Consider the following 9,111-nt stretch of genomic DNA (forward strand, 5'->3'; position numbering starts at 1 on the left):
AACATATGACACAAATTAGCTTTTTCTTGGGTCTGAAAGTGCCACTTACCGACCTGGAACAAGTGCTCTCGGGCTCTCTGGAGCTTTCTGCTTACCTTACACAGGTGAACAGCTAGCTCCCCTGGATCAGTTTATGACATCCCCAGGATTTTTCCCTCTTCAAATTATGAATTAAGTAACACATTAACTATAGGAAATAGGTTTATAAAAGTTCCTCATGAAACATATTAAGTACGTGAATGTTTTAAATAAATATGCAAATTTAGGAATAAAAACTAAAATATCTGACAACGTGGTAGTAAAAATATGGCTTATACACAACGGTATTTAAAATTATAAATCTCTTATCTGACTGGCAGGTGAAAATAATATGTGATGAGAATAGATGATTGCATAATTATTTTATAAGGTTTCAAAAATATTTTCAACTCAAAATAATATTTGTTGTTGTTATTCAGTTGCTAAGACATGTCCTACTATTTGTGACCCCGTGTACTACAGCACACCAGGCTTCCCTGTCCTTCACTATCTCCTGGAGTTTGCTTAAACTCATGTCCATTGATTTGGTGATGCTATCTAACCATCACATTTTCTGTGGCCCCCTTCTCTTCGTGCCCTCAAAATATTATGAAACCATCTAATTGTCAAGGAGCACAGAAAATATTATTATTAAGAGAAAAAGAAAATCATCTGAGGTCTTATCAAATATTTTCACAAATACCAGGCTCTTTACTACTAAATCAGATTCTTTATACTGATCCTCTTCTTAGTAGGCAATACCATGTCCAGGTTTTTTCTTAAACAGTTAATAATGCAGAGTCCTTTGCGAATAGTTTGATTCTTCATTTTGCTTCCTTTTGAATGAATGGGGAAGTGATCTTCCTTGCTGGATAACCTGACGGATTGTTTTGTGTCTGAGTTTCTTAAGCAGAGCACCAGGGTGTGCTAACTGCCAAGTCCTTTGTGCACTGTTAACTCTCACCTGCTCTGAAAAATTGGATTCAGCTTAGTTTTCATTCTTAATCCCCTATTTTCATTCTAATCCCCTATTTTGTCTTGTAGCACAGAATAAAGATGTTCATTTGAGAGAAAGAGAATGTGGATCACTGAGAAAAGAAAGAAGAAAAAGTGATCCTTAAGCATCTGCAAAGGGAAATGTTATTTTAGTAAAAAGAAAAAAGCAATTCAATAGATGCATCCTGGCAAAATTGAGTCATTTTATGGATACATGAAAATTCTTCTTCCTGAACATAGAAGGATACAAGGAATAGATATTAAGAGACTTTTTCCTCCAGTGTGTATATCTTCATCCATGAGTGAATCTTTTTAAAGGAAGAGGGAATGGAAAGGAGAGAGAAGGGAAGGAGAAGCAAGAGAGGGAGGGAGAGAGGAGAGAAGGCAGGGAGGGAGGAGGAAGGAAGGAAGGAGAGAAGGAAGACAGGGAAGGAGGACAGGGAACAGCAAATCATCAAATTAGCATTGATCAGATGCTTTCTTTTCTTGTATGAACAGGTGGGCCTGGAAAAACCCTTGATTAGTTTTGAAGACTATTTTAAAAAAGGGAAATGCAAAATTTTGGGGAAATATCATATACACACACACAATAGTTGTTATCTCTGGGTGGTTGTGGACTTTTTAATCTTCTCACTTTTCCTTTCTTATATACACAGCTTTGAAATCTCTAATAAATAAATCTTATTTTTGCAACAAATTTGTATAACAAGCTGGTGAAAGCAGATGATTGCAGAGTCATTTGGAATAATTGCAGGTGGTTCTGCCCAGAAGGACTAGATCTGCGGACTGAATCAGAAGCTCTGAGGTCGAAGCCTACAGCAGGATGAAAGGCATCTTCGTGTACATTTCAGTGATTATCCAGGGAAACTCTTTGGGTGGCATGTATAACGTTAAATTTTCTTTCTCACGTTTTGCCTGTGTTTCTCTCCTCAGTCGTTGCAGTGGTAATCAAACAAACAAAAACCCTGAGGGTATTGCAAAACAAGAAGGGAACTAAATAGGATTGGTCAGAGAAGCAAAAGAGACTCTGCCCGACTCAGTTGTGAAGGGAAAGAAGAAGGGAAAGATTCTGGTTTGTTGAAGTTAGAGGAGAAGGAGCAGCGCTGAGTAGTTTTGTCCTCAGTGGAAACATCTGGAAGGGAAGTGGGGTGATTTAAAAAGGGAAGAGGACTTTTCTAGGTAGAAAAGATAGAGGAGTGTAGATATGATCGCCGCCCGTCCCCACCATCCTCTGAGCATCAACTTTTCCTCCTTTGATTAAGTGGCATCACTATGTCATTCCAATGTCAGTATCAAGTGTTTGCTGCTTGGCATATATTTCCACCTAGAAAGAAGAGAAAATAAAGCAAAACTGGAACTGCACAAGTGAAATAAGTACCGCTGGGTTGCAACTAGATGAATGTATATATTTAACTACCTTAAAATACCAGCACCCAGAATAGGCTTACCTTCTCCAGGGGTTGCTGGTCACCAGAAATAGTGCTTCAGACTGTCAGTAGATTCAAGCACTATTAATCTCTAAAAGAAAAAAAAAACACTCAAAAAAGTCACGAAAATGCCATCCACCTTTCAAGGTTACTTAGAGAAATTCAGAGACCTTTGCACACAATCTGGTTCTCTGGATGCCTTTCCTCCCAGAATAAACTGTGTTTTAGAAAAATTACAAGGGGGAAAAAAACGGGTAGAAAAGCATTTGTTTTCTTGGGGAGATAAAGAAAATAATTATACATGGAACCTCTTAGATTCCAAGAAGTCTGGATGTCAGGAAAGGGACAGCTTTGTTTTATGGCCCCTGATGTCTGCTGTTCAGGGTGGAGAGAAGTGTGCGCTTTCAGGGCTGCGCTCACTCACGAGCCACGCAGTGTATCTGACACGCTGCCCTCTGGGAAAAGCCGCCAGTGGGGGAATTGTTGCAGTGATGCAGTACAGCTTGTAACTTGGAATCCCGCTGGAGAACTTTGTAGTTGCTTGTCAGTCAGTGGGAAGATAAAAGAGGCAGCTTCTTTTCAAGCAATTTGAATTCATTTCTCCGTAATGAGTTAGAGGGTCGGGCAGCAGCAGTGAGCTTGCCTGTTATTTTGAGGATGAAAGAGACAGAGATGGAGAAAAGGAAGCATGAGGTCGGCCTTGCAGCCAAATCAGCAGAGTAACATGGCTTGTCACTAGTTCACTTCCTTCCAGGACTCCCTTTTCCTGATTCCGCATATTTTTAGAAGGAAAGGTCAGAGAAAGTCCAGCTCTATATCAGTTTATTAAATAAAAACCCAGTGTATGAAAATTAAAACTCAAAGTCTAAAGTAGCAGGCAATAGTATTTTATATACAAATACTCATCAATCATAGACATGCTAAAGGCATTATACTATTTCTTTTCACATTATACAATTAATTATTGACCATATGATTTCTTTTAGAGATGGAGAAGACATGGAATTCTTCCTGACCACATCAAGTGTTTAAAATCAACACAAGAAATAGTAGGAATGATGACTGTGGGAAAAAGCATGTTCAAAACAAATATTAATATGAAGAAGAGTGAGACTATAGAGAAAATAGAGAAAATTTCTTTCTTCCTGTTTCTTTGGGAAGCAAATTTCTTCTCTGCAAAAAGACAAAAATTACAATTAATATAGTTTTGCATACATTTCTAGGGGTATAAACATGTAACTATAAACACACAGGAAATGAAAATGTTTTACTTGGAATTAAAAAAGTGTTGCTGCATTGTTGGTGAAACTATGAATGAGCCCTGATTAGATTTATATCATTTTCAAACATTAGGCGATAGAACATATACCCACTGAATATATTGACACCTCTGATTGTATATCATGTCATGGCCAATAAAACTATAGAAATGTATAATTAGGACACATTTTTCCACGAGAATGGAGTTAAGCATTAATTTATCAAACTTACTTCGGAACTCATCTGTTCTCAGCACTCACACGGCTGCTTATTGAATTTGTGTCTCATATCTAATTGGCTATTTTCTTGACATAATGAACAAGTGCAAACTCTATGCTGTTGTGTCTGTTGCAGAGACGATGTAATGATGAAATGCAAATTCTAACCCAGGGCTGCACATGGAGTCAGGGAGTGCCGCCCACAGAGGCAGGAGAGAGCACTGGGTTTCTGTGTTCTCCTGGCTTCAGTTCAGGTTTCAAATTCTGCAGATCATTTTTGTGTAGGAATCTTTCCATTCTTCCTCCTCATTAAACGAGACTGTCACATGAGGAGTGTCATCTGCACGTCACTACCAAATAACTTACCTTTGGCTTTGGAAGGCTTTATATCATTAAAAAAATAATAATAATAAAATTGCCCTTTTCAAAGGGGAAGTATTTAAAGCACTTTGAAAAATTTCAACCATTTAAAACTCATACCAGGGCAGACTTGGAGGTTTTAGGACACACATGATGCGGTTCACATGGGGATGTCAGCCATTAAGCAGATATATAATAATATGAATTGATAGTTGTATACTATTAATACACCTGTCAGGTGTTGGGTTTTGTATGCTTTGTCATGGTGAGAGTTCAGTATTTGCTGAATAAATAGCAATATTAGAGTCAGCCTATAGATATGTCTTGACTGAAAGCATAACCATTAAACCTAATTATCTGGATTTTAAATAAGGAGGCTTTCAACGAGTGTGTCAGCTATGAAGTAATATTACAGGGAAAGGGAAGAGTGGACTACATTGAGAAAAAGGAAAAAAATCTAGTTCTCCAGGGCTTGTGTTCTTCCTAGCCTTGAGACACAGTCCTGCAGCAGAGGAGTTCTAACTCCTAAGCTTCTCCTGTGGGGGTATAAGAATGGACCCCTTGCATGGTGATAGGTCTTCATCATCATATATTTACAGGGATCACACGTTACACTTCAGCACCTTAGAAAGTACTACTAGATGACTCTCAAACCATAATGCCATATACTAAGAACAGCTCATTGAAAACTAATATTTCCCAACTTTTTTTGTGAAGTTCTCATGATGAATGAGTTACTTCACTCAATTAAAAAACAGAATCTAAGGATGCTAGCAAACCATTAAGAAAGCAAAACAGTTTTGTATAGTTTTCTGAGAATTTGGATTATTTGTAAATAGGGTTGTGTGTATATATATATATCTTATTTTTTATATGGCCATATGCCTTTGGGGAGGAGTTACCTGGTGGCTCAGTGGTAAAATGCAGGAGATGCATGTTCGATCTCTAGGTAAGAAGATCCCCTGGAGAAGGAAATGGCAACCACTCCTGTATTCTTGTCTGGGAAATCCCATGGACAGAGGAGCCTAGTGGTGTCGCAAAAGAGTCAGACACAACTTAGTGACTAAACAACAAAAACATACCTTTGGGGAGATATCAGAATTCGAGGAGTGGATATCTGAAATCATAAAATAAAATATAGATATTCATTCATTAATTTGTTCATGCCATAAACATATATCTGGTTTTAATGGAGCAAGACTGAAATGACATGTGTGAATTAAGGAGCGTGATCTTTCACTGAAGAGGCTTGTGATTTACAAGAGGTGGAAATTAGTCAAATAATCACATAAAAATGTAAAGTTGCCAACCTTAAAAAACACTGAAGTAAATGTATATGTCACTAAGGTGGCATAGTAGGGACCCTACTGTAATGGACGATCAGAGAAGACTTTTTCAACAGATGGCATTTGGGTTAACATTTAGGCACTAACCCAGAGAAGACAGCAAAGAGGTCTCCAGAGAGAATGACATTAGTGAAGGACGTGAGAAGCAGGAAATTGTGGTGTGATCGCGGAAACCAAGGAAGACCACTATGTCTGGGACAGAGTGGATGAGGAAGGGAATGGCATAGATGAGACATAAAAACTGCCTTATGAAGAGTCTTGTAGGTTACTTTAGGGATTTTGCGTGTCACAGAAAGGATTGTCAGTATTTTTCAGTTATTACAGCAGATGAATATTACTTAAATTTAGTATCTGTAGACATAGATCAGAATGCATTTTTCCTTACATATATTTTTTAAAATGATATAAATGGATTACATTTTCCTGTGTCATCCAGTCTTTTTTTCCTGTGGAGAGAAATGTGTGAGTATGTGTGAATATATAGTATATTTGAGATCCTAATACAAACAAATCTTATATCCTACTTTACTTATTTAACATTATGAGTACGTCTCATATCACACAAAAAGCACTGATAAAAATCATTCTTAATGGATAATATCAATAGTATCAGTTCAGTTCAGTTGCTCAGTCATGTCTGAACTTTTGTGACCCTGTGGACTGTAGCACAGCAGTCTTCATTGATCATCACTAACTCCCAGAGCTTGCTCAAACTCATGTCCATCGAGTCAGTGATGCCATCAAACCATGTCATCCTCTGTCATCCCCTTCTCCTGCCTTTAATCTTTCCCAGCATCAGGGACTTTTCCAATGAGTCAGTTCTTCGCATCAGGTGGCCAAAGTATTGGAGTTTCAGCTTCAGCATCAGTCCTTCCAAAGAATATTCAGGACTGATTTCTTTTGGTGGTGGTGGTTTAGACGCTAAGTCGTGTCTGACTCTTGCAACACCATGGACTGTAGCCGGCAAAGCTCCTCTGTCCGTGGGATTCTCCAGGCAGGAATACTGGAGTGCGTTGTCATTTCCTTCTCCAGAGGATCTTCGTGACCCAGGGATCAAACCCAAGTCTTCTGCATTGCAGGGAGATTCTTTACCAACTTAGTTACATGGGAAGATTTCTTTTAGGTTGACTGAATTGATGTCCTTGCTGTCCAAGAGACTCTCAAGAGTCTTCTCCAAAACCAGTTCAAAAGCATCAATTCTTTGGCACTCAGCTTTCTTTATGGCCCAGTTCTCACATCCATACATGACTACTGGAAAAACCATATGTTTGACTATATGTACCTTTGTTGGTAATACCTCTACTTTTTAATATATTGTCTAGGTTTGTCATAGCTTTTCTTCCAAGGAGCAAGCGTCTTTTAATTTCATGACTGTAATCACCATCTGCAGTGACTTTGGAGCCCAAGAAAATACAGTCAGTGTTTCCATTGTTTCCCCATCTATTTGCCATAAGGTGATGGGACTGGATGCCATTATTAGTTTTTTGAATGTGAGTTTTAAGTCAGTTTTTTCACTCTCCTCTTTCACTTTCATCAAGAGACTCTTTAGTTCCTCTTCGCTTTCTGCCATAAGGTGGTGTCATCTGGTGTATATCTGAGGTCATTGATATTTTTCCTGGAAATCTTGATTCCAGCTTGAGATTCATCCAGCACAGCATTTCACATGATGTATTCTGCATTTAAGTTACACAAGCAAGGTGACAATATACAGCCTTGAGGTGCTCCTTTCCCAAATTGGAGCCAGTCTGTTGATCCATGTGCAGTTCTAACTGTTGCTTCTTGACCAGCATACAGATTTCTCAGGAAGCAGGTAAGGTGGTCTGGTATTTCCGTCTCTTTAAGAATTTTCCAAAGTTTATTGTGATCCACACAGTAAAATGTTTTAGCATAGTCAATGAAGCAAAAGTAGATGTTCTCCTGGAATTCTCTTGCTTTTTTCTATGATCCAATGTATGTTAGTAATTTGATCTCTGGTTCCTCTGCCTTTTCTAAATTCAGCTTGAACATCTGAAGTTCTCGGTTCACATACTGTTGAAGCCTAGGTTGGAGAATTTTGAACATTTCTTTGCTAGTGTGTGAGCCAAAGCAAAAACAACACCCACTGGGGATGTGACTTGTGATGGAAGTAAAGTCTCATGCTGTAAAGAGCAATATCGCATAGGAACCTGGAATGTTAGGTCCATGAATCAAGGCAAATTGGAAGTGGTCGAACAGGAGATGGCAAGAGTGAACATCAACATTTTAGGTATCAGCAAATTAAAATGGACTGGAATGGGTGAATTTAACTAAGATGACCATAATATCTAGTACTGTGGGCAAGAATCCATTAGAAGAAATGGAGTAGACATCATAGTCAACAAAAGAGTCCAAAATGCAGTACTTTGTTGTAATCTGAAAAATGGCAAAATGATCTCTGTTTGTTTCCAAGGCAGGCAATTCAATATCACGGTAATCCAAGTCTATTCCCCGACCAGTAATGCTGAAAAAGCTGAAGTTGAATGGTTCTATGAAGATTTGCAAGACCTTCTAGAACTAACACCCCCCCCAAAAAAAAATGTCCTTTTCATTATAAGGGACTTGAATGCAAAAGTAGGAAGTCAAGAAATATCTGGAGTAACAGGCAAATTTGGACTCGGAGTGTAAAGAATGAAGCACAACAAAGGCTAATAGAGTTTTGCTAAGAGAAAGCACTGGTCATAGCAAACACCCTCTTCCAACAACACAAGAGAAGACTCTACATAAGGACTACACCTGATGGTCAGTACTGAAATCAAATTGATTATACTCTTTGCAGCCAGAAATGGAGAAGCTCTATACAATCAGCAAAAAAAAAGACCAGGAACTGACTATGGCTCAGATCATGACCTCCTTATTGCCAAATTCAGACTTAAATTGAACAAAGTAGGGAGAACTACTAGACCATTCAGGTTTAACCTAAATCAAATCCCTTACCATTATACAGTGGAAGTAAGAAATAGACTCAAGAGGTTAGATCTGATAGAAAGAGTGCCTGAAGGACTATGGACAGAGGTTCATGACATTGTATAAGAGGCAGAGATCAAAACCATCCCCAAGAAAAAGAAATGCAAAAAGGCAAAATGGTTGTCTGAAGAAGCCTTACAAATAGCTGTGAAAAGAAGAGAAGCAAAAGGCAAAGGAGAAAAGGAAAGATATATCCATTTGAATGGAGAGTTCCAAAGAATAGCAAGTAGAGATAAGAAAACTTTCCTCAGTGATCAGTGCATAGAAATAGAGGAAAACAATAGAATGGCAAAGACTAGGGATCTCTTCAAGAAAATTAGAAATATCAAGGGAACATTTCATGCAAAGATAGGCTCAATAAAGGAGAGAAATGGCATGGACCTAACAGAAGCAGAAGATATTAAGAAGAGGTGGCAAGAATACACAGAAGAACTGTACAAAAAAGATCTTCATGACCCAGATAATCATGATGGTGTGATCATTCACCTAGAGCCAGACATCCTG

The 9,111-nt window shown here is 38.3% G+C and overlaps 1 protein-coding gene across 1 annotated transcript in view; it reads left to right on the forward strand.

Moving 5' to 3' along the window:
• Positions 1 to 9,111, forward strand: part of USH2A (Usher syndrome 2A (autosomal recessive, mild)) — a 939,168-nt gene that overhangs the window by 539,944 nt on the left and 390,113 nt on the right. The window lies entirely within an intron of this gene.

The sequence above is a fragment of the Bison bison genome, unplaced genomic scaffold (assembly GCF_000754665.1).
Source record: "Bison bison bison isolate TAMUID 2011002044 unplaced genomic scaffold, Bison_UMD1.0 scf7180017864325, whole genome shotgun sequence".
NCBI lineage: Eukaryota > Metazoa > Chordata > Mammalia > Artiodactyla > Bovidae > Bison > Bison bison.